General features: G+C 37.8%; 1 protein-coding gene across 2 annotated transcripts in view; it reads left to right on the top strand.

Annotated features, from left to right (window-relative positions):
* LOC129764871 (Krueppel-like factor luna) overlaps positions 1-21,891 on the top strand; it is a 118,896-nt gene extending 97,005 nt beyond the window's left edge. Inside the window, exons 4-5 of one of the 2 annotated variants that reach the window (XM_055764423.1) lie at positions 21,549-21,670; positions 21,729-21,891. The gene's annotated coding sequence lies outside the window, so the exon portion shown is untranslated. Of the gene's footprint in view, positions 1-21,548 lie in introns of both variants that reach the window. The other variant, XM_055764422.1, reaches the window with a different exon arrangement.
* Positions 21,892-26,979: the final 5,088 nt, after the last annotated feature.

The raw sequence follows: 26,979 nt of genomic DNA, 5'->3' as shown, positions 1-26,979 counted from the left end.
ATACTGTGGTTAATAATAAATGTTTCGAGCGAATTAGGGGAAACGTAGCGAAATTCACTCGTGTCGTAGCGTTGTAGTAGTGAAAAGTGTATATTTCGTGTATAGAATTCAACCGGTTACCAGTTTTAGCCAGTGTGTGCGTGTCCGAAGTAAAAAAAAAATGAACACAATCGTCGGAGATAATACGCGTAGAAGAAGTGAAACGTTTGTAGTATTTTTAGAAATTTTAAGAACGTAGTGAACTTAAAGAAAGCGTTGCAGCTACACATGTAGAGTAAATCTGTATGTCTTGCTTGAAACAACAAGTGGGAGGCATCAAGGATCGTTTTAAAGGCTCGTGCGATCCTGTTGGGAACGTTAACGTTACGTTAATTTCAAGTGTTGTGAGGCAGTGCTGCAAAATATCATGACCATTATACATGACACTCACACAAATGTTTTTTTCTATTCGATAATTAACACGTTAAGCCCCGCGTCGGTCCATGGTGACTGACACTGAATTTTCCGTCTTTTTTGCACCGATTTCAACGGACCGACAGTAGACTGATATTTGAGGGGCTTAGAATGCAAGGGGTGTAAGTGACTTGATCGATTTCTCTTCATCAACTTTTTCTTTATTTAATAGATTAACTGCAGAAACGTTCCAATTTAAGTTTGCTATAGAGTCCGATAGATGAGGCTCTGACCTATCTTCCACATTGCCAAATACAGTACGGAATGTATTCGCAGCTAAGTTATGACCAAAAGAGAGAGTCGATGTAGAGAAATCGATCAAATCACTTACACCCCTTTCATTCTAAGCCCCTCATTTAGAAAAGTCCACTATCGATTCGCTGGGACCGACACGGGCCCGAAGAAATGTTCATTATCGGTCCCCTATTTCGGTCGGGGCTCAACGTGTTAATGGTGAGCACCACAGCATACTGAGATGTGCAATGACAGACAAAAAGAGACACGCTTCTCTTTGATGATCTCAAGCTGAACTTCGTGAACAGTGTTGTATGGAAGAAATCTCACAATTGAATTTTACGTTATAATACAATATACCTAGCACAACACCGCGTGCGTCAATAAATTTTGCTATTTTTTTCCTTGTTTCATCCAAGTGTCTTCTGTTTAGCTCATTTTTATCAACGTTTGTCACATTTGTTTGGCTGATGCAAAGAAGCTATTCGATATTGCCTCCTAGGAGTATACCTTACGAACGTAATCGACCGAGATGGAGTGCCCTGTCCGTTATATAGCTGACTTCGGGCCATTGACACTGGCGGCGTTTTCAATGTACCAGTTCAAAACTGGATTCTTTCAATGTTTTTTTTTTCTTTATCCAGTTGAACCCAAAAAATTCCAGTTTTTTTAAAATATTATCCAGTTTTATTATTTTTAGTTTTTTATGTGTGCTTCAGTTTTACCCATTTTATGTAAAATAAATTTACAATGCAGCCATCCCATGCCAAACCGGCATCGTGGCTCTCAGATTTTATGAAAATTTGTAGTTTTGTTTCATATCGCAAATGTTTAGACCCCTATTTTTTATTTTTTTTATTAGGATGCCCATTTTCATTTTAGGGTGGTTTCCAATAAAATCTTTTTCAAAAGTTCATTACTTTTTAACGATTCAGATGTTCGATGTACCAAATTGAAGCCAATCAGCTGGTCTGGTCTGCAATAAATAGTACACTTACGAAAAAAAAATGGATTTTGTTGGTCTCACGACCGAGGAGGCTAAATTTTTTCATAGTTTTTCTTGAATGATTTTTTTTACATAACAAAATCAGAGAGTTGTTTACATTCATTTTTGAGTTATGATTTCTCAAAGTTAACATGTTATCAGTCTTCGTTCAACATTCCTATGCGACTAGATTAGATCTATGCGATTATAATCCAGTTGAAATATAATATTCTTTCAAAGAAGAGTAGCTTATTGACCTCAATTTAATATATCAATTATCTGAATTGGTTCAGTAGTTCAAAAGTTATAAGTTTCTGAAAAAGTCATTTTTGTAAAAAGGGAAAAAAGTATCTTTTAGACCATGGGTTAACTTTGAAAAATCATAACTCTAAAACGAAAAAGAAAACATCTCTGATTTTTGGCTATGTTATATAAAAAAATCTCAGCTTTCAAGAAAAGATATAATAGTATTGAGTTGAAGAACAAGTTCGTAGAGTAACTTTCGTTTGAACATAAAACAATAATGATATCAATCAGTTAATCAGTTATATATTCGCCGCAGCCTCAAAAATAAAAAAAAATTGCTCAAAAATACAATTAACACAGTTTTGTAAAGCAGAATTCTACCGAATGAATTCTTACCATTCGGCAAACAGCAAACAAATCGTTGTAAAATAAAAGAAATATAATAACGCTATGAACTAATTTCGCAACCCAATAATTACACAATGCATATTTTGAAAACCACTCTTGATGTTTTGATATTTATTGCCATGAGTACAAAAATACTCATGGCAATAAACGAGCTTTCCATACACTATGTTTACAGAAAAAAAACGATCTTCAATATCGTTGACAGTGGCTTATCCTACTGTAAAGCTTTCAGGAAAATACATGCATAAGGAAATGAAAATTGCCGATGATTGAGTAAACTAAAAAATAATATAGGACAATAGAGAAAGAGTAACCAAATGACACTGAGAAAAATGTTTCATTTGCTATACTTCAAATTCAGAAGTTCGGTTGAAGGTTTTTGAAAGAAATATCGTATATTTATATTTTTTTTTACTAAATTAAATATCTCACTACAATTCAATTGTTTACAGAATGCAGACAAGTTATCATATCTGGCATCCTTGTGCTGAGTAGAATGCAGTGGATTGAACCATCAAAAAAGCTTTCTTCCAATTAATAGCTTCGTATCGCGTTTACTATGTTCTCGGTCTTAGGGTCCTCATACACTGTTTGACCGAAGCCAAATAGTTGACTCTTTTTGACAGATAAAATTTGATCAACGTTACTGATAAAATATATTCGACACAAAAACCGACAAGTAAATATTCACTCATTGGATGCCTTAAATATGTTTTCGGTCGGTACATTATTACGTGACCTTAAATATTTCAGTTAATTTTTTCCCATGTTCGATGTTTGACATTATTTGCCAATGATGATAATTAAAGAGTGGTAAACAAATTAGTGTTTGTACAAATTTCAACCCAAACTTCATTTGTCAAAAAGTGTCAAATATTTCACCTACGGACAAACAGTGTACGGCCACCTTTAAGCCTAGTTTATACGGTGCGAGTAAGTGTACGAGTTGTCAGTTACTGCTCACACCGTGTGAACACATCATGCCAGTTAGTGTCATGCGAGACCTGACGTACGATATACTACAAACTTTTTTGGTTTTACTCACACTCGCATCCCCCAAAAACGTCAAAAACAGCACCAGCATATCAGGGATGCCAGAAGTAAATACATGTCCCCATTTTTGAGATATTTAAAAATATGCGAAGATATTAACAGACTTTTCAAAATTATTGGAAAAACTAATAAAAGCATCATATTTTATCATAATTATCATCATATATTTTCTAAACGAAATCGTCGTCATAGCGTGACACACCTTCTTTTTGAAATATTTTTCTTGAAAACAGGAATACAGGGCATTCATGGGTTTTAGAAATGAAAAGGAATGCCGTGTGGGGATATTTAGAGGCGAATGAACTGCAAAGTTTATAGCCTCTTAAAAACAAAGAAGAAGAAGAAGAAGAAGAAGAAGTATGAAGATATCTGAAAAAGATACCTTGCATCCCCGATTCGCATCATCGAAGGTAGAATGTCTGTCTATACCAAGTGGAGATCAAGTATTCGTAAGGAAAATTTCTCTCATCAGATCAGATTCGTATATTTCAATGTTATTTGACTACTTAAAACACATGATCCTGACCCTTACCTAACCATGTTTCTTTAAAGGGCCGGGCCGGGTAAGGTAGTAAAAAGTGCCCCCAAACCAAATCACCAGCTGTATGGCAAATATTGTATAGGGTACTTAATATGGAATTTTGACAGTAGTACCATATATTTCAGTTCTTCTATGGTACAACATAGGATCTATGGTGAAAAATGCACCTTTTCGTTTTTTTTCAGGCAATTCTCAATAGCTTTGAGACAAAAATACTGAAAGTACATCTTACTAAGTTGTAACGATAAATATCTTCAATCAATTTTTTCATCAACAAATTTAATAATAAAAAAAATTAAATACGCGGTACAAAAAAAATTATACATTTTCTGGAATTTCGAAATTTTGAAAAAAATAACTTTGAGACCCACTTCTGTTCTAAATTTTATTTAAATGCGTTCGTATGTGTCTTTTCATCTACAAGTGGCGTAATTTTTTCCTGAATTTAAGAGCATTGCGAGACACAAAAATAATTTTCTTCATCGTCTGCATTATTATTTTTATTTTCTTGAAATCGATAATTTTATTGTATTCGTGGTTTTCAATTGTAAGATTGAAAAAATAATAATTTGGATTTTTTTAAGTGTAATTCTCATCAATCCGAAGGAACTTTCCACAAGGACTTTATTTTACTGTAAAATTCACGAACTTTCTTGGGAACATCTGCCATTAGGTTCCGTACAGATATGCCGGCGGCGGCGCTTTTCTATCTCCTCTTGAAATCATTAATGACATTCGCTTTCTTCTTAGCTTCGAATAGTTTTCGCTTAATCAGAGTCCAGTACTTTTCCACTGGGCGAAGTTCAGGATAGTTCGGTGGATTTGCTGTTTTTGGCACATATTTGACCTCATGTGCATTATACCATTCCAGGATGGATTTTGCATAGTGACAAGAGACCAAATCTGGCCAAAACATCGTTGGAGAGTCGTGGCTTCTTATGAATGCTTCCGGGGACATTCTTTCTCGTAGACATCTTCGTTGATAGTGCCTGTAGAGAACAAAGATTAGGATTTTCGACCCCAAATGCATATGGCCAAATACTTTTTGGGGAATTTAGACAGCTTCTTGGTCCGGAAACACGCGGCTACGGCATTCCTTCGCATTGCAGTATAAAAAGCGAAACCCGGAAGCTGTTTGAAGTATTCGAGAACATAAGTTTCATCGTCCATTATGGTGCATAAACATTTTTGCAAAAACTGGGTGTAGAGCACCTTAGCACGGCTTTTTGCAGTGAAATTTTGCTTATCATCACGATTGGGCACCTTTTTCACTTTATACGCCTTCAGTTCATGCCTCTGCTTCACTTTTTGTACATATGATTTTGATTTTAAAATCTTTCAAACCACATTTCTAACTGAAAGGTTGGGATGTTTCTCAATAATGGCAACCACCTTTCGGTCCATCTGCCGGGAGCATACTTTTCGATTTGTTCCGCTTCCAACCTTCCGATCCACAGTTAAGCGCTGGTCAAACGATTTGCACACACTAAACACGGTACTCTTCGGCAGTTTTAGCTTTTTGACGAGATCGCGTACCGACAGTGTTGGATTTTGCTGCCGTTCGCGTTTGCGTACTTCCACTTGATTCGACGCCATTTTACCAAACTGAAGAAGAATGTAAACATGTTGGACATCGAAATAAAGAGGAGGGTTTCAGCTGTCATGTAAGTGAAATATATCATTGATTAGTGAAATATTTCATAAACTACACTGAAAGAAAAGTGTCCGAAATTTAACGTGGACAGGCTTTTTTTTTATCCAAAATATATATTTTTATTAAGGCTCATATGGCGTCAACCTGACGGGGCCGGGAGTTCAATATTTCGACAATGTTTGCCTTATAACTATGTTAGTAATATGTAACCGATTACTCGCGGTTGGCTCGAGGTTAGTATTACAAGTGTTTTCGTAATTGTGATGTTGCTGTCTTCAATGATCTGTACCTGTGCCCGACACGGGATACTTCCTATTGGGATGCAGCTGACCATTAATCAGCAACGCCCCTCTAGTCTGTACCCCATATCTAGCGTGGTGCGTCTTCTCGAGGAATCCAGGATAGAATGGTCACTAGCCGGCGCAATCATCAGCTCGTGTAGAGTTGTCATGAGCGGTACAACCTTTGGCTTTTGTTGAATGATCAGTGGACTGCACAACCTTTGGCCCGTGCATCTGTAAAGAGTGTGTGTATGTATTGCCGCGACTAAGTAAAAGTTTATAGATCGGATAGGAGGGATGCGAAACAGGGACACAACGAAGGAAACATCATTAAACGTTGACATCGGCGTTTCTGAGGAACAGGTATAGATGAAGCAGAAGATCAGGATCACGGCTACCTAAGATATCCCGGACGGGGATATTCGATTGTCTGCCTTTTGCTCTCAGTGCTCTAGAGAGCTGAGAGCGAGCAGCATGGAACCGGATGTGGACAGGCTTTATAAGGACTCAAATATATGGTACTACTGCAAAAAAGTTCTGTTCAGTACCCTATACAATATTTTCCATACAGCTGGTGATTTGGTTTGGGGCACTTTTTACTCCCTTACTCAGCCAGGCCTTTTGAAAATATAAAAAAATATTTTTTGTACCGCGCAACACCGAAAAAAATCACAAACACCTAGAAAAGCCGTCACATTTAAATATGAATTAGTGTAGTAATGAATCTGTAAATCCATAAAAAAATCAAAATTTCAATATTTTTTTAGTACTTTAATTTTTGATAAAAATGTCTCGAAGCTTTTGAGGATGGCGAGAAATAAACGAAAAAGTACGTTTTTCACCATAGACCCTATGTTAAACCACATGGGGGTTCAGAAAACCGCACCCTTCAGGATATATTCTTATTTAATATCCTAAAGGGTGTGTCACATCAAATTGCATCACGGAAAAAACGCTGTAGAAATTCGCCCAGTAGACCGATCCTTTTGAAAATTTTAGACAGTAAAATAAAAACTATTAAACAACTTTTGGCATTTTCTTTTTATTCATACTTCGAGCCCAAGCCCGTATGCTCGCACCTTCCTCTTTACCCCGTCCATAAGGTTCTGTACAACGTCAGGTTGCAGTTTTTTTTGAACAGAAATCCATTTTCTCTTGAAGTCCACCTCCGATTTGACAACTTTTGGGTTCTTCCGGAGGGCCTGCTCCATAATCGCCCAATATTTCTCTATTGGGCGAAGCTCCGGTGCGTTGGGCGGGTTCATTTCCTTTGGCACGAAGGTGACCCCGTTGGCTTCGTACCACTCCAACACGTCCTTTGAATAGTAGCACGAAGCGAGATCCGGCCAAGGGATGGTCGGGCCCTCGTGCTGCTTCAATAGTGGTAGTAAGCGCTTCTGTAGGCACTCCTTAAGGTAAACCTGCCCGTTTACCGTGCCGGTCATCACGAAGGGGGCGCTCCGCTTTCCGCAAGAGCAGATCTTTTGCCACACCATGTACTTTTTGGCAAACTTGGATAGTTTCTGCTTGCGAATCTCCTCCGGAACGCTGAATTTGTCCTCTGCGGAGAAGAACAACAGGCCCGGCAGCTGACGAAAGTCCGCTTTGACGTAGGTTTCGTCGTCCATTACCAGGCAATGCGGCTTCGTCAGCATTTCGGTGTACAGCTTCCGGGTTCGCGTCTTCCCCACCATGTTTTGCCTTTCGTCGCGGTTAGGAGTCTTCTGAACCTTGTATGTACGCAGGCCCTCTCGCTGCTTGGTCCGCTGGACGAATGAACTTGACAAATTCAGCTTATTGGCGACATCCCGGACCGAACTACTCGGATCACGTCTAAACTGCTTAACTACGCGCTTGTGATCTTTTTCACTGACTGAGCATCCATTTCAGCCGTTCTTCACCTTCCGGTCGATGGTTAGGTTCTCGAAGTATCGTTTCAGTACTCTGCAGACCGTGGATTGGACGATTCCCAGCATCTTACCGATGTCCCGATGTGACAACTCCGGATTCTCGAAATGAGTGCACAGGATTAATTCACGACGCTCTTTTTCGTTCGACGACATTTTTCCAAATTTACGAAAAATTGACAGTGAACATGCTTCACCAACGTGATCTATACATTCTTATCTGATTATAAGCGAAAGCTGAAGATATAATTCCTAAAAATTAAATTTCTACAGCGTTTTTTCCGTGATGCAATTTGATGTGACACACCCTTTATACAATATTTGCCATATAGCTTGTGATTTGGTTTGGGGGCACTTTTTTGCTCCCTTACCCGGCCAGGCCCTTTACTAATATTTCTCATTATTATCATTTCATATTACATACTCATATTACTTATCATTATAGTATAAAATCATTATCAGACACAATTTTTGTTAAAAATTCTATTGTTCTATGAAATAGTATACATATTCGATACGAAAAAGATCATTCCCTATTAAAAATTTTAATTTTTAAAGCAAGATTATTCCATCTGAAAATCCACTAACATTTTCGGTTCACAAATCGGTATACTAAGCTGCTGTCAATGAAAATTGCGAAGACATGTGCATTCCGTTTGTTTACATGTTTTTGCGACCTACCAATAGGGGAGTCGATTCCAGATCAAGGCTTGATAAGTGTAGCATTCAAGAAAAATATGGCCCATTGTAGAAATTCAACAATTCTACTCTGTTACTGAATCGAATTCTCTGTTCGTGAAACCTCGCATGTACATGAACCATGATGAACTAGATTTCGAGTTCATTTTTGTTCACGATCAATCGATGGTGGTGCTGGTTAAACAATCCGTTCAAAAAGCAGTGAATGTGGCGAATGTCAATAAAGAGAGCATTCACTCGCGAGTATACTCGTGATGCGAACATGCAGGCGATCAAATATTCCGAGCATGGTTTCTCATTGCCCCTCGAGCGCTATATTTATAATAGTATAGAATTCTATTGAACTTCTAATCTTAGGGTGGGTTTAGACTAGCGAGTTATTCATGTGAAGAAATATGATGAGATTTATATAAATCGCATCAACCGTTTACACTAGCGTGAACTTCTATAATGAATATATTCATATTTTCGGTGAATTTATTCACCTGAAGTAGAACTGCATCTAACTTTAGCGATTTCTCGCCAGTGAGAAATTCACAAGCGTTTACATATGCTGAATTTATTCAAGTTATATATATCTCGAATAAATTTAACATATTTATTATCATCCGTTTACACTTATTTTCACGTGAATAAATACATCTATAGCTATAGATCTCTCTTATGTAAACCCGCCATTACTCTGGGTTTATACAATTTTGAGTCATCAATGTTTCATTAATTCAAATAATTTTATCTACACAAAACACGAATCCTACCTTCAAGCTTCATTGACCGTATTGTTGTGGAATTCGACTATTGATCAAACTGTTTCCCACAGCAACAGTGTAAGCGAGCCTCAAAACGATTTCTTGGTATCCTCCCCACCCCGTTCATTGAGAGACAAAACAACAAAACAAGTAGTAGCACCGTTAAGTCCGATAATAATTGTGATTTTTCATCGATAGTGCGTGATTAATGAACTCTGTGTGGTGTCGGTATAGTGTGGATGCTATTTAGTGAAAACATGCATAAATATCACGACGATCGAAGTGAAACCATTACCATCGTCAGCCGATAGGCTTCTGTCGTTTTTCTGTTACGAAGCTTTCTTCCAACTCTGGCATTTACAGTAGTGTGACATAAACAAAAAAAACTCCATATATGTAACAAACCACACACACCACATACATATTCACGAAACCCTCCTTCCCATTCACAAATTCACTCAAATTCATTACGACACCTATTTTAGAGCAAAACTAGCGTAAAAAGCAACAACAAAAAACGAAGAAAAAACTGATTGAAAATAAACAGTGAAGAAAATGTGTCAAAATAGTATTAATCAAAGACTGGATAATTTTGTACGTATTTTAAAGAACTAGATGAATCTAAACACGTAACGGTATAAAAATTAAACAAAACAAAAACCTTCAACACTTCAACACATGAAATCAGGAGACGACACACCCTCGAATGAAAATGTTCACCTTTTATTTTGCGCTATTCAATGTCGATTTCTTTTACGAAGCTTCCAAAGTTTTCACGCTTCTGATTCAGTTATTCTTCTCACCGAAACATGTTGGAAGTACCGCTTCCGAGAGTGTGCAAGAACGAAGCAAAAGAGGCAAAAATAAAAACCCCCTCAAATCCGAGAAAAGTTAAACACAAACCGAAACGCAATAAATAAAAAGGGAGACCGAACACAAACAAACAAACAAATAGTAGAGAGAGCATACAAACAAACGCATTAACCAAGACAACAGCACTGACAACTAAACACGTACGGAAAAAGCTATTTATTTTCTTTCATATTGAGCAGAGCAAAATATAGTCCCAGAGAGACGATAACCAGTTCAAGGCTTACCATAGGAAGAGAGAGAGAACATCCGGTGAGAGGAAGAAGAAAAACTAAAGGTAGTAAAAAGCAAATGTTGAAGAGAAATGTGCAATATTTAGCACTAGTATAGTGAGAGGAAAATTGGTGAGAGTAGTAGAAAAATAACTAGCAAAAAAAAACTGTAGTTTAGATAAAATATATATTTTTTACAAACTTTTTATTTTCGAGACAAAAAGGATCGTAGGTGGAGAAACAGAACTAGAGCAAAAAGTTGTAGAGCGTTATATGAAAAGCCGTGTATTTCTCGTTTTTTTCTCGCACACACATCAGTTTTTTACATTTGCCACACTGTCAAGTAAACCTCTTTTTTTTCGTCTAGCACAAATTTATTGCTACTAAGCTGCGTACAATACCTTAGAATGTTTAGCTTTTAAGAAATTGGATCCTTAGGTTTAAGCGGAACGCGAGTTTGCCTCCCGATTCAAATGATACCAAAAAAAGAAGAAGAAACGAAAGCGAAGTTGTTGTTTGTTTCTCGTAAAATTTTATGTTGATACCTCTGTTGATTAATTTTATTGCATTTGCAAAGCTGCCGCTTAGCCCGGAGTGGGCTCAGTTTAGCTTATTACCAGCTTATTTTTGATCCAAAACAAAAAGGAAACAAGAAAAAAAGAAAACTCACACTCACACCGAACAACACAAACAAATCGTCGAACGGAAGGAAATGTAAACTAGTGACAGAACTAAGGAAGGAAATCCAATACGATTAAAGATAAATTTAAAACAATAAAAATAAAGAAACGAATTTTATACAAGCTATATTTAAGATAATTTAAGTAATGAGAAACGTAAAAGCATAAAAAAATTACAGAAATATGAAAAAGAAGAATTCTATGTTACATAAGTTAAGGCAATTTACTGTGTAAGCTAGTGGTTTTTAGTAACTGAATTCCATTTGATTAATGAACACACACAGATGCGAGAAAGAGTGATGGAATGAAAGTGTGTAAGGAAGTAGCAGGATGAAAGAGTGATAGTGGGGAAAACCAGCAAAATACATGGTACAATGGGCAACGGAAGGCATCTGGAAAGTTATCTTCTCAGATTATAATTTGATCGACCTAAGTGCGATTGCGGGATGTGATGAATCAACACGCAATAATTTTTGAACCACGGTCGAAACGATCTCCGCAAAAAAAATTGTCGTTTTGTCTTTTGACGTAGAGCTACGTCTTTCAGGAAGGGTGCCAAATCAGAAAACAGGTCACGTTTTTATGAAATAAAGTGAAAGTTAACAACTATTTTCACTGTGAACGAATTCTCATGATTTGCATACCAATCGAATCGGAAGTTCTCTAAGATTTGATATGCTATACATTACAATTCGCTAATCTCTAAACGGTTTAAATTCATGAAAACTGGAAGAACTTCCTTTTTTCCCATACTTTTGTTCTGCCGATTTGTATGCTAACCCTACCCGTATTTTGAATGATTATAACTCGAGCATTTCTTAACAGCTCGGAAAGATGTTCGCATCAATGGATAGAAAATATTTCTACGCGTCTATCACAATTAATAAAATATTATTTTTCATGAGATGAACAATTGAATAACTGTAAAATGTCAAGCGTTATCTAAACGCTCTAACTCCCAAGTTTTGATTGGCCTGATTTCCCCAACACAGACTTTAAAATCGATGTACCTGTGGAAATACGCTTTGCAAATATACATGCGAGTCGGGTGTATTTTTTCCCACTGAGCTGTGTTTCCCTAACACGGACTTCAAAATCAATGTGCCTGGGGGAATCCGTTTTGCGAATACACGCAAGTCGGGGGTATTTTTGGTGTTGAATACTTTTGTACTCGCTTGTCGTTGTGCGGACCGGAGTATGTTTCCCTGAATCATACTTTTAAACTGAGAAGCCTGGGAAAATCGTCATTTCAGATACTAGAGGTGAATGGACTTTCGCGGTTCGGGACTACGTAGACATGAGATGTGCAATAATTTCAGAGGGAAATGTAAAATACAATTATCTTTTGACAATTCTTCCGTTCACATATTTTGGTAGTCCTAGGCGTCGTATCAAACGTAAAAGGACGTTCATCGAATTTATTTGTAACGAAGAACATAATATGTTACAAAAATTTCGATGCATTCTAAAATAATATTCGAAGTGGTAAACAAAGGGATTGCATAATAGAATTGCGTAGTTCTACGTCGAAAATATGCGGTCGTGTCTTAGATACAACCCCTTACAATTTTTTTTACTTACTTTACCTAGCAGGTTTGAGCTGAGGTAAAACGTGATGTATCAAGATTTCGTCTACATTCAAACCGGTTTTTGGATGCTTGGTGCCAAGATCCCAGGCGTCTCATCATTCGTAAGTCATCTTTGATATGATCGAGTCGTCGTGTACGCTATGCTTCTCTGTAACTGACACCGGAAAGGTTATTGAAAAGATTTTCAACCGTGTTGTCGTCCGACTCCATGGCACCTTTCATTCGTAAATTCGGATAGATGGAGAAAACAACTCCCTGCATCAATTCTCCCGGTAGTTTTCATTTCCTCCAGACCTTCGAGCCAACAACGATTTTGGTAGCGCAGTTTCTAGCCAAACGAAAGGTGACTGTCATCACCCAACCCCCTTATTCTCCGGATCTCGCACCGGCAAACTTTTTCTTGTTTCCCAAGCTAAAGAACGCTATGAAAGGGGACCGTTTTGACGATGTTCCAGACATTCAACGAAATGTGACGCGTATTATGAACTCCATACCGGCTGAGCAGTTTAAACACGTCTTCCGACACCTCTACGAACGTTCAAAAATTTGTGTGGAAAGAGTAGGTTTATACGTAGAAATCTAATATCTAATCTACATGTTTTTCAAGTCGCGTCCATATGATTCATATGGTTCGGGTTCGATTCCCGTTCTGGCCGGGAGAATTTTTCATCAAAAAAAATTTTCCCGACTTGCACTGTTCTGATCGCGCGTATTCTAGAACTTGTCACTCCAGATTACATTCAAGGCATGTTATCCGGCATAGAAATTTCGACTAAGTACTACTATCAAAAATGACGCACTTAATACCTACGTTGAGGAGGCAAAAGTTCCACTTGGAACGTTGGTGCCAAGAAGAGTCATAATAGCCAGATAACATATCTTCTAAATATGATTTATTCCGATCGATGACGCAGGGCCTGAGTGTGCAGCAGTTCCATTTCAACGAAGAGAGCGGAGACTGGGGCCATTCGCGTATCGCCTCGCAGATCGGAATGGCAGTACAAGTACAATCCAAGTGTTTCTCTCCAATGTTTATACTTCTTATACGAGCTATATTATATATATATATATATATATATATATATATATATATATATATATATATATATATATATATATATATATATATATATATATATATATATATATATATATATATATATATATATATATATATATATATATATATATATATATATATATATATATATATAAGAAGTATAAACATTGGAGAGAAACACTTGGATTGTACTGCCATTCCGATCTGCGCGTTCATGTCCCCGTGTATGTTTGGCAGTAAGAGGTCCGACAATTCTTCTCTTATAAAATAACGGTTTTCACGGTTCCACGGTTTTCTGAGGAGCGTCGAACGACAATGAAGTATCTTTCTCAAGGCAGGTCGGGAAGGAGTTAGAAGTAAAATTTTCTTCACAAGGGCCCTTCTCAGAGCTATCAACAAATGAACTTAAACTTTGAAGTCTCTATAATTAAAAAAAAGAAGAAGAAGCAGATTGCCTTGAATGATCTTTTTTTTTGACGATTACGTCTTTCGGGAACATATTGGGGTACAAATTGAAAAACGAATATCGATCGCATCGTGGAAAATGTCCAATTTCAAACGCTTATTGCTCAGTCATTTCATGACGGATTGATGAGATTTTTGCATCAAAACATTGCGGCACTCTATAACAATTTTTCACCTTGAATAAAATAATTGATATCATGTAATTAACTATCGAACAATTGAAAAATCTCAACCCCTATCCAAACGGTACTGATTGGTCGAAATTGACGTCATTTCTTTTTCGCCTGCTTCGCTTCTTTCGTTCCCCGATAAGTCAAATGATTGCATGGCGAGCGAGTGGGGGGCGCCTATTTCTCACATACCAACTGATATAAAAGGACGGTAGCATTTTTGGATTTCACCTAGAGACGAATGAACTCTCAGAGTTTAAAGTCTCTCTAATTCAATACCTTCCTTCCTTCCTTGGATTTCTCATTCTCGTTCAACGCTCAGATCGGCAAACATCTGGGATTCTAGTGTGCAGTGCTCTACAAATCAACCAACACCATACGGTGCGGCAAAGGAGAGGAAGCCATCGGCAACCAACGATGGATGCGATGCAGCAAAGGGAGCAAAGAAGAGGAAGCAGCGGAGAGCATCAAATTAAATCTAGTGTGCATTGCTGCTGCGCTCCTCTTCACATCAACAATTGGATGCGGCAAAGGAGGCAGAGGAGCGAAGTGCATGGTATCACACTCGCTATCCGTCGTTTAGCTCGTCGTGGTGATGCCAATCAAACCCTTGCAAATCGACGCACAGAAGCCGATGGCGCCAAAGTCAAGGAAAACATCAGCGAATCCGTAAAAGCTACCGCTCCCAAAACTGAACTGCTACATCCGACTGAAACGCAGCAGATTCCGTACAACCCATTAAACCATTCCAGTCCTTCTCAGGACTATCAACTTGTTTTGAAACAAAAGAGTTTATTTTACTGTTTTCCACTTACCACAAAAACTATATAAAACTATGATCAAAAATACTGTTTATTTTTACATTTTCTACTAACAACTAACAGGGAACCATCATATCACGTCTAGAAATGTCTAAAATTTTCTTAGGGGCATATTGCAATAACCGATTCATTCGAGGAAATGTCTATAAGTATTCGATTAATCGAGCGAATATTCGTTGACCAGCCATCGATAAAAGTTTCGTCGAATATAATTTTATATAAACATCGAAGTGCTAAGTAATCTAACGTACGAAATGCTTCGGAAACCTCTCTATCAGTGAGCTTCGGTGCATACTCGAATGTCCCTTGTGGGCTGCTACTACTTGAAGTGCCCTCAGCCGGCTGAATAACAACTCGGTTCTTCAGTGCCCATGCAACATAAGTGCCAAGAGTATATAACTCTGCTCTAATCACTGCCCATGATAGGGAGCCTTTGCACGCTATCTTAGCCACTCCAACTAAGCAAAGATCTAGGACCTTCTCCACAATTTCTTTTCGGTCCGCCATTTTCCCTGCAAGGTCCTCAGCTATTCCTTGAATCCCTGCAATCCCGCCCATTTGTGAAACTACCGCATCTATCCACTTTTTCTGATAGAGAGCATCCGTTTGTCTCAATAATCCCACAAGTAACGTATCGGGCCCCATCTGTTGCAACTGTGCTGTCTGCATCGCCGGTGTGAAGTTGGCACCGTAGCACAATGCCATGTGCCTTATCTGTACTCCAAAACTGGCCATTGGATGCCCACGATCGCGGTCTCCAACTGTCCCAATCTTGTAATTTTTGTTCATATAGACTGCCTCCTGAACCCTGAACTTGAAGGCATAAATCTGAGTGTTCGGATCACTTATAAGAAAACCGTTTTTGTAGCAGCTGTTTGTTAGCAGCTCAAAACTGCAAAAATATATATTTATTGAAACTAATTTAGGTAACAATTATTTATTTTTGCTTACATGAATAGTTTACTCTCGTATCTTCGTTCAGTTCAATCAATACAAATTCAATAGATCCTTTCAATCCTTTTCTCACTATTAACTACTTTTTAGAATGTTTGTTTTCTTTTCATCTATTATCCCTGTCTGACAAGTCCAAATCGGTTACTTGCAACAGGTACACTGTGTCTATGACGTCACCGGTGCCGCAACACTGAGAATAATTTGATTGGAAGCATCCACGAGCTCTTTTTGCCTCATCTGTCTCCCCGAATGTGAATGCGTATTTCTCCATAACTCCCTTAAACAGAAGTTTTAGATCGGTCAACCTCCTCTTCCCGACTCCGATTGCCACCTCAGTCTCCTCAGTGAGCTTGTCCTTTACAGATCCCTTTCCGTTCGCAGCCTGTTTGAGCGTTGTGTAAACGGTCCATATGCATTATGTGATTTTCATCATTTCATCGATGTTCTTAGCAGTCTCGTCATTGATACCAAAGAACTGTGTGAATTCTTCGTGCAAGTGGATGATAAAGTAACGTATTCTGGTATTTAACTCCTTGTCCAAGTCCGGTCTCTTCAAACCTCCTGATACAATTACTTTATCTTGTTCATTAACAAGTTCCATTTTGGGCCTTTTCGAAGGGCAGTTCACCTCCTCCATAACAGTGTCCTGATGTTCTGCCATCTTTATCTTATGTTTTGCGCAAGAATTCTTTCTTTAAATGAATGATATGCTTTTGCCACTTCAAATTAAAAAGGAAGATCGGAAAATCGCATCGCTCTAGTTTGTAGACCAGATCATCATGTCAGACATTATCTAATGCTTGTTTTTAATGAGTTTTTGTATTTTTAGTCAGCGTCTTCTGAGATTTGCTGAAGAAAACAATATGCTGCTCGAGCTATACAATCGGTTTTAGAAAGAGTCGTTCGACTCTTCATCACCTGGTTCAGCCTCCAACATTCCCAGATGGAAGAAGTCTTTTTCTAAATAGTTTGGTAATATTGAGAGGAGGCTCGATATCTAGAATGAGATGTTGGATCCATATTTCAGGATGGGAATGACTTTGGCTGACTTCCAGCACGAGGGAAAGTGGCCAACTTGGTGACACTGTTTGTAGGAACTATGAATCAAATATTTGAATTCATCAACTGAAACCTTCGACTCTTCACAGAGGGGCTTTAGGGATTAAGTGGAGGATGAAGGAATGTTGGACAACAGCCGTCTCGTATGAGCTAATCATGTTTTGCCCCAGATTATGAGAGTTGACGAAATATTGACTTATCTCAGCAGCCTTCTCTGCAAGGATTAATGGTTGAACATTTGAATCAACCGGGCAGTTCAATGGAATTCGTAGTCTATACTTATGTTGTTGAGGCTTTAATAATCTCCTAGAGCGGCTTAGCGCAATCTAACAGAGTGCAGATTAAATATTCAAAATATTCTTTTGGTCCTCCATCCTGGCTTGGGTGGTTTTCATTAAGCGGTTACAATGAGTTTTTAGTTTGCAGAGCTACACTACGTGAATGAGTCAGCCATAGCATCACTGCGTATCGTGTCTGGTACGATTCATGTCATCTTATATAGGCAGGATTAAAAAGGAGAGCGTAAACAACTATATTTGACGTTAAATCTTTGATGTGGGAATAATTGGAAAAATATCCCTTATTTTTCAATGCCATGTAATATATTATACACAAACTCGTCCCTCACTTGAGTAAATTTTGTACCTGTGTGTGTACTGCATATATGGCTTCCCCGAATATCTCCTTTAATAACACTTCCAAGCACGTTTACAATGATGTATGAAGATTTTTATCAACTTGTCATAGAGAAATGATGTTCCTGATTTTTTTTTCTTTTTCTATTCGATTGACGATTCCAATCACAATCAATAAAGTTCAAGCTCAATCCGGGAAATTGTGTGGGTTATATTGACATGCAGTTGTTTCTCACATGAGCAACCCTATATTGCGTGTTCCAGTGTTGGCAAACCAGATAGTCTATATCTCCGCCGGCAATGGAAAAACAATAAATATTGTTTACCTACTCACAAGTATTATAAAATTGGACTTTTATGAAACGTATGCTTCGTTTTATTACTTATTTCTCAACCATGTAATCACAATGTGCCACAACAAAGCATGGCAGGGTCGTCTGAAGAACCGCTGGTCTTTCGAGGCGATACGCGAATGGCCCCAATCTCCGCTCTCTTCGTTGAAATGGAACTGCTGCACACTCAGGCCCTGCGTCATCGATCGGAACAAATCATATTTAGAAGATATGTTATCTGGCTATTATGGCTCTTCTTGGATGGCACCAACGTTCCAAGTGGAACTTTTGCCTCCTCAACGTAGGTATTAAGTGCGTCATTTTTGATAGTAGTACTTAGTCGAAATTTCTATGCCGGATAACATGCCTTGAATGTATTCTGGAGTGACAAGTTCTAGAATACGCGCGACCACAGTGCAAGTCGGGAAAAATTTTTTTGATGAAAAATTCTCCCGGCCAGAACGGGAATCGAACCCGAACTATATGAATCATATGGACGCGACTTGAAAAACATGTAGATTAGATATTAGATTTCTACGTATAAACCTACTCTTTCCACACAAATTCTTGAACGTTCGTAGAGGTGTCGGAAGACGTGTTTAAACTGCTCAGCCGGTATGGAGTTCATAATACGCGTCACATTTCGTTGAATGTCTGGAACATCGTCAAAACGGTCCCCTTTCATAGCGTTCTTTAGCTTGGGAAACAAGAAAAAGTTTGCCGGTGCGAGATCCGGAGAATAAGGGGGTTGGGTGATGACAGTCACCTTTCGTTTGGCTACAACTGCGCTACCAAAATCGTTGTTGGCTCGAATATTTCCATTCTCTCGCAAGAAATACAGCACCGACGTTCGTCTTGTTTTTGGCTTTGTATCCAACATTGAGCTTTTTTATGCTTTTTTTTAAATGAAAATGCAGCTTTATTGTAAAAAAAAAATGGTTACAAATGAACGATGATTCGGAATATTGCGCAAGAGACAGTTTTTTTTTCATCTTGCTGGCAGAGATCGAATACTCATTTACTTTTTGCGTTGTTCGTCTGACCCATAGGTCTGTATGAAAAAATATGAGGTGGTTAGGTGAGTTACTCTTGGCTTGTCGCCAACAGCCTTAGCATTATAACCTAGCTTCGTCACCCGGAATCTGCCTATTCTTCGTTGTATTTGTAGGTTCCAATCGAGTGCTTCCTTGCAGATTATATTTGCGCCTTTGTCCGATGTCCGATCACTTCCACTATAGGTATTCACCTTCTCAATCATCTTTTGCCACGATACCGTGAAACTGAAGGTATTGTTGATATTTACTTCCATCGGCTTGGTCTTTACGATGTTGACTGTGAGACCTACTGCTTTAGGGCTTTCGGAGAAGCCATCAAGCTTGCTTTGTATACCAGCTTCTCGTTGAGCCCGCAAGAAAATAGGTCAGATGTAGCGTCGGTTTTTATGCCGTCTGGTGGAGATCATTTGTATATTTTTTTGCATCACACGCACACATTTTCGTTGGATTTGGATATGTTGGTTGTTAAAAATGTACAAAAAAAAATATATACAATCGCTAGTGACCGTTTGCATTTCCACTGAAAAAAGATCGCTGCGATAGCTGTTAGCCGACTCGCACATTGGAGCAATAAGCAACTAGCAAGCTGCAATACGCAATATGCAACAGTCAACATATTTTGTTATGCTTCGCATACCAAAGCAATAAAAACGCCTGACATTATGCAAACAATAGTGTAAATAATCCGCTTAACCCTTTAACGAGCCGTGAGAACTAGGTAAGGGACCGACTTCAACTTCAGAGAACATAATCTTTACATGGGGAAGAACACATATTTACCTTTGAAAATTGAAAATTTAAATTGAAAAAGTTAAAAAAAATTGGTGGCCATATAGTTACCACTGCCCGTTAACCCCAAAAGCACTTCATTTAGTTGCGCCTTCAATTGTGCAACAATCAAAACAATATTTCTAGTGCAGCGCTACTAATTATTTCAGCGATTTACAATATTTCTAATGCAGCGAAAAAACCTGTTTTTATAGAGAGTTTCAAAGAAAAAATTAAAATTTGAAATTTTCATCAAATACACCATTTATTTTATTGAAAAGAGTGCATGATTTTACACAGTAGATCCCAAATAGTAAACTTACAGCAAAAAACTTTTCAACCAATTTAAATAGAGTTTTTCGCCTGCGCTCTAAAATCGTGGTTTTGTTACATAAAAATGACTCCCAGCAGCCCAAAAAAAATGGAGTATTGTCAGATACCTTTAAAAGGTTTTGGCTAAGTAATATATTGTAAGAATATTCCAAGTGCAGCAAAAGAATATTTATTGTTGGTGGCAATATAGTTGCCAGTACCCGTTAAAGGCTTAATCAACGAAATTTGCCAAATTATGGGCGATAAGTTGCTCTTCAACTGACGCGTTGTGTTGCTAGCGATATGTGTTGCTCTACAAAGGCGATAGCGATACCGTATTGCGTCGGTGTGCGAGATCAACAAAAATTAATTGGAAAAACCCATTGGCAATAATATTGCTTATTGTATGTTCATAATTGCTAGTTGCTTGTTGCTCCGGTATGCGAGTCGCCTTATAGCTATAACACCAAGAAGAAGAATAACGTTTGCAACGCTTTCTAAATATTCTCGTGCTCGTCGTATTATTTTCGGAAGGGAAATATTAAATCGTGACTCAATCATCTTTACCTTTTCATAATCATATTAATAACTTATTGGTGACTTCTTCCGATCGATCATTCAATTCTCATGAATTCGAGCATTGTTTCCGGGTTGAAGAAGATGCAAAAGTGTAGTGCATTTCAAGTTGGATGTGAAGAAGGTTTTTTTCCCGCGGTGAGAGCTGTGTTCTCCGGTGGTAAACTTATGGTGAATTTTTGTTATACTAAAGATTTCTATGATGTTTGTTCTCGCCGACAAAAATGCCGCAATATTCCTATGTTAACAATTTCATTGTAGGACACTGACCTGCCCTAAATCTCAAACCAGGCTATTCACGTTGGAGCACTCACAGTTCAATCGACATTTGGAGTCTGCATCAAAAATTTACTAGGCTTTGAAATTTGTTCAGAAAAAGCGTAAACTATCACTAGTCGAATAATGTATTTAGTATGATTTCTTGCTGAGAGTAGACATTCTACCGCAAAGAGTTAGATGGCACCAAACAAATTCAACGCAAAAAGTTCCCGCGCTCTGTACTGTTATTCATTTTGACTTGTTCCGTCAACACGGTATCTGAAAGTAAGCTAATATGAGAAATAATAGTTTTCAGAGTGTCCTTTCGCTGTTCGTTTGATGTCCATAAGCTGTTTTCTGTTGTTCGATTTATTGAGAGTGTATAGAAAAGAAAATGAATGAAATTGGGTGCTAAAGATGAATCAAATTACACACACACACACACAAAAACGAATTAAAATACTTTGAACATTCTTTCTTTTTTCTAAATATTTGCTCTGTACTTTTATCGCATCTTTTGAGGGATGGAAAATAAATCACGGAAACGGAATCCAAAAATGGAAATGGAAATGCTTGTCATGTTAACACACACACACATACACACACCCATGAAAAGCAGAGGAAAAGTACGACGACGAAGAACCGTAAGGTGAAAATTGATTACCATAGATCTAATTTATTGAATTGAAGGTATATTCATAGGAAGTCATCACGTGATCAGTTCAGCAAGTGCTCTAATTTCACCCAGAAGTTGTTATGTTATGATTCGCTCTTTTCTGTAAGAACCACCCTCCTTCCCCTCCCCCACACTTCAGTTCCTTTCGTGCCCTTAGAAAAAGGAAGCATATGTTTCTTTTTTTTTTTTGACAAAACCACGAGAGGAAACGATAGACTCGTCGCCATATGGGAATCAGATTCGTTTGTTGAGTTTCGCCACCACATCCGGGAATGATTTTGAAAATGTGTTACTTTATGTGAGAAGCAAATTGATATGGTTGGACAGCGGCAGGAGCAGCAAAACACAGTGAGCAGATATATGCAAATTAATTGATAAAAGAAAGAAGAATGGAAGAAAACCTAACCCGTGTACATAGAACAATTGAAGCAAATAAGTAATTATAAGTAAATAAGTGATATTTTTCAGTAGTTTTCGAACGAAAATAATTAGTGAGTAAGGATAAGCGAAAGAGAGAAAGTGACACAGATGAGAGATAAGCTATTTTTATGAAAATTTATAACTGTAACTGTAATTGATAGAAGCGAGAGTGAGTCTGATATGCGATCGACATGAACACGTTTTTTATTGAATCGTACGTACTGTTGGAAAAGCAGAAAAAACGGTAGAAATTAACGAAGAGTTTGTTTGGATTGTAGATAATATGTGAACAGTTTAGTTAATTTTAGCAAAAAACAAATAAATATATATTGAAGATGAACTCCTTTCGGAATTTGAAATTCTCCTAATTGTTGATATGAAATTGAGATCGAATCATTCTTTCTGTATCAGTCTAAGTTGCTTTTTAGACTTATTCAGAATGTGTAAGAACTAAATAAATCTTTATGACAAATTTTAATAAATGTTTTGGCATCACGTAAGATATTCATTGTTTGCATCTTAATGTTCTAGCTTTTTAAAGAAAAAAAATAACAAGAAGTGAAAAAGCTGTAATACTGTAAGTATAAATAAACCGTATATTTGCTGGCTTTTCTGCAACTGATTCCAAAAAGAGATATATTTATTGAGCATTTAAAAGAAAGAATAACGATGAAGAACACGAAAAAAAGGAAGCAAAGCTTTCACTGTGCAAAATATATTTAATATAGAATTGAAGCGTTAAGTACATTGTATAACTTTAAATCAAAAACAGCTTATTAACATTTATCCATTGAACGACGAAAGCTTAATGTTTTATCGCGCTGCAACAACAACAAAAGAAAAACTCAAGGCGAGAAATCAGATGATATCGTAGAATAAGTTTGCAAACCATCTTGAAATGTTCGATTCAACTCAGAACACCCGGCAGATACGAAAGATTGTACTATAATATACTCCTGAATATGGCGACGAGTTACACTTATCGGTTCTTATCCTTCATTCGAAGTTACATTAAAACTGAGAATAAGTGAATGAAAATTATAGCTTAAAATTCTGCTATGTGCATATTAAATTTAAGGAAAATAAACGTACGTTCCTGTTACAAAAATGAAACGAACAGAGTTGCTTTAGTTAATGGTGTAAGCGCTCCGAAATATCCCACAACACCCAAATGGTTTACTCTTTATAACGTTCTCCACTTGTCTACCATAGTTTTATTCTTTTACTCAAATGAATTGTACGGACATCGAGGAGACGGCTATTTAGTTATTAATAGAAATTAAAGTGTTGAAAGTCTAATCAGATGCATCGTTGTCGAACCAAGATGGCAGATCGCTATCAGTATCCATCGGTAAAATGGTATTATTTGTTGTTGAAGAATTGAAAAAAGTCACAGGAGGGTTCTGTCCGAGACACGACCGCATAGTTTACATAGGATTCCATTGGGCTATCTGTTGATTTTGGATATGTTTGAAGAATTACATCGTTAAACTCTTTGATAATGATTTCTTTTTAATGTCTCTGTTAGGGAACACATTTCGGTAGGAACAAAAGTTCCTCCTACCTTTATGTACTTGCAATGCCGATTTCCCCCAGGCAGCTTGATTTTATTGTCTCTGTTAGGGAACACATTTCGGTGGGAAACCCCCCCGATTTCCCTCCAGGCAGCTTGGTTTTGATGTCTCTGTTAGGGAACACATTTTAGTGGGAACAAAAGCTTTCCCTACTTTTAAGTATTGGCAATGCTGGTTTCCCCCAGGCAGAATGGTTTTGATATCTCTGTTAGGGACCCGCCGCATGTGTCTTCAATTTCGACCAATCAGAAGTGGGTATTTCCGTTAGGATAGGGGTTGAGATTTTTCAATTGTTCGATAGTTAGTTTCATGACATATATTATTTTCTTCAATATAAAAATTTTTTATGGAGTGCCGAAATCGATTGACGCAAAAATTTAATCAATCCACTATGAAATGACTGAGCAATAAGTGTTTGAAATTGGACATTTTTCACGATGTGCTCGATTTTCGATTTTCAATTTGTACCCCAAAATGTTCCCGAAAGACGTAATCCTACGTCAATACAGAATGGCACTGATAAACTTGGTGTTTTCAGTGCTTCTCCAAAGAAAAAATGATGTTAATGGTGAGTTGAATGTATGGATCAATTCCGAAAAATTCTAAAGGTAGGTAACTTTGATTGCATATAGTCTGACCATCAATACACACTACTTCAGATGAATGCGAAGGAGGTCCGGCACTGACCTTCTTTTTTTGCTTCTATTTTTAGAGATTGTTAATTTTGAAAGTCGGAAAGTAATGAAAAGGAAGTATAAATAATATCTGACTCGATGAGTTTTGGAGTCTTAGAAATGGAACATACATTCTAGCGGTTATTCACGCAGGTCGTGTAAATAATAATATGTATTTGCAATTGTTTTTCTGATAGCGGGTCTTCGCCGCCAAAGGATTGCGCGTCCGCATATCAAACGAACAATCATAAATTTTATCCCAGGAACCTACATCGATAGTTGCGCTGATTGATCTTTATCAGTTCGAGAGGTGAATGAACTTCGTGGTTTTCTAATTCTTACTCTATTTTCTAAGTCTTACTCCACCCAGCAAACAGTCAACAGGGATTTATTACGAAGAAAACTACTACATGGAACGATTTAAGGTTTTGCGGATGTATTTATGGGTGTATAGTAAGATTTAACCAAATTTATAAGCAAACATTCAAAATTCAGCGCGTTATTCGCAAACACTCAATAAAATGGTAGATAATGGTAAGATAACACGCGAAAGATGGTACAGAATAAATTTATAGAACATTTTAATCAGTGGAATTGAGTAAAATTGTAGAATTAGGAACTTTAAAGTTGGTGTTTTTTACGTTTTTATTAATTTGCTTCTGGATGATAAATTTCACTGTTTCTATACCCCAGATCTAGACTCTCTAAACGCTCTACAATTGGTTTCTTGATACCCTCTTTTAACGTTTACGAACAATAACAAAATCATATGCCGTAGACAGTTAACATGAAAAGCTACTGACTTCCCGGATATAAATCGAGACATATCACATCTTCTGCTAATATGCTATTCCAGTCCAAAACAATGTACAGTGTAATCCAAATTTGATTTAGAATTAGAATAATAGTTTTGGAACAACGTATGATTAAGCGGCGTAGTTTTCCCACCCAGTTCGTAGGTCAATCATTTCAACCGTTCCTCTTGCCTCGTAACGTTTCTTCAAACGAGAAACTATCGCATTTTGTATTTCAAATGTTTCACTAACTTCTTTTCGAAAACGTCTATTCTCAATCAACTCTGCTTCAAATCCTATTAGTTCAATGAGTTTTCAAGTCAAATACTTAATACGCGGCAGTTCTTATCGATTTGATAACAACTGCAAACCGCTTTGACAGGTACTTAACTTTCGTCGCATGCTTTTCATCACCACAATACAGTGATGTAATAAAACAAAAAATGAAGACATTTGAAGCAATATTTTTGACATAGGAATATGTCTTTGATTTCTATATAGGGGGGGGGGGGGTTACTCCACGAAAAATGTAACGATTCATTAAGAGTTATCAAACGCATATTACTCGAAATCGTTATCGCCGCATATGTTGTGTTATATACCATTGGACAGGAAATTTATCCAGAATTGTTTTGGCTCGAGACATGAACAGTGAATATAGTGAAAAAAGTTAAGAATTTGACAATTCAAATGGGTATGTTTTTTTCGATTTTACTAGACTCGTTTTCCCCCACAACGCAACGAGCAATCTTTTTGCCTACAATTAGGCGTTAGCCCATAATGTGATTAGATGCGTATTATGAATTATTCTCGATTTGCCGGTAATAGGCATTTATCAGTTGTCAGAATCAATGGAGGGATGATTTAGAAATGATCTAGAAGATTTTTTTTTTTCCAAAATATATTTTTTATTAAGGCACATGTGGCGTTAGCCTGACGGGGCCGGGAGTCCAATATTTTGACAATTTTTGTCTTACAACTATGTTAGTAATATGTAACCGATTACTCGCGGTTGGCTCGAGGTTAGTATTACAAGTGTTCTCATAATTGGTATGTTGCAGTCTTCGATGCTCTATACGTGTGCCCGACACGGGCTACTTCCTATTGGGATGCAGCTGACCATTAATCAGCAACGCTCCCTAGTCTGTACCCCATATCTAGCGTGGTGCGTCTTTCTCGACTCGAGGAATCCAGGATAGAATGATCACTAGCCGGCGCAATCATCAGTTCGTGTAGAGTTGTCATGAGCGGTACAACCTTTGGCTCTTGTTGAATGATCAGTGGACTGCACAACCTTTGGCCCGTGCATCTGTAAAGAGTGTGTGTATGTATTGCCGCGACTAAGTAAAAGTTTATCGAACGGATAGGAGGGATATGAAACGGGGACACAACGAAGGGAACATCATTAAACGTTGACATCGGCGTTTCTGAGGAACAGGTATAGATGAAGCAGAAGATCAGGATCCCGGCTACCTAAGATATCCCGGACGGGGATATCCGATTGTCTGCCTTTTGCTCTCAGTGCTCTAGAGAGCTGAGAGCGAGCAGCATGGAACCGGATACACGACCAGACAACATGCTCGATGTCGTGGTAGCCATCGCCACAATCACAAAGATTGTTTGCTGCGAGCCCAATGCGATAGAGATGCGCGTTTAGGTTGTAGTGATTGGACATAAGCCGAGATATCACGCGAATGAAATCACGACCTACATTCAATCCCTTGAACCATGCACTCGTCGAGACCTTAGGGATAATCGTGTGTAACCAACGACCGAACTCATCTTCACTCCACATGCGCTGCCAACTAACGAGTG

The sequence above is a fragment of the Toxorhynchites rutilus genome, chromosome 2, assembly GCF_029784135.1.
Source record: "Toxorhynchites rutilus septentrionalis strain SRP chromosome 2, ASM2978413v1, whole genome shotgun sequence".
NCBI lineage: Eukaryota > Metazoa > Arthropoda > Insecta > Diptera > Culicidae > Toxorhynchites > Toxorhynchites rutilus.
This window is presented reverse-complemented; position numbering and strand designations above follow the sequence as displayed.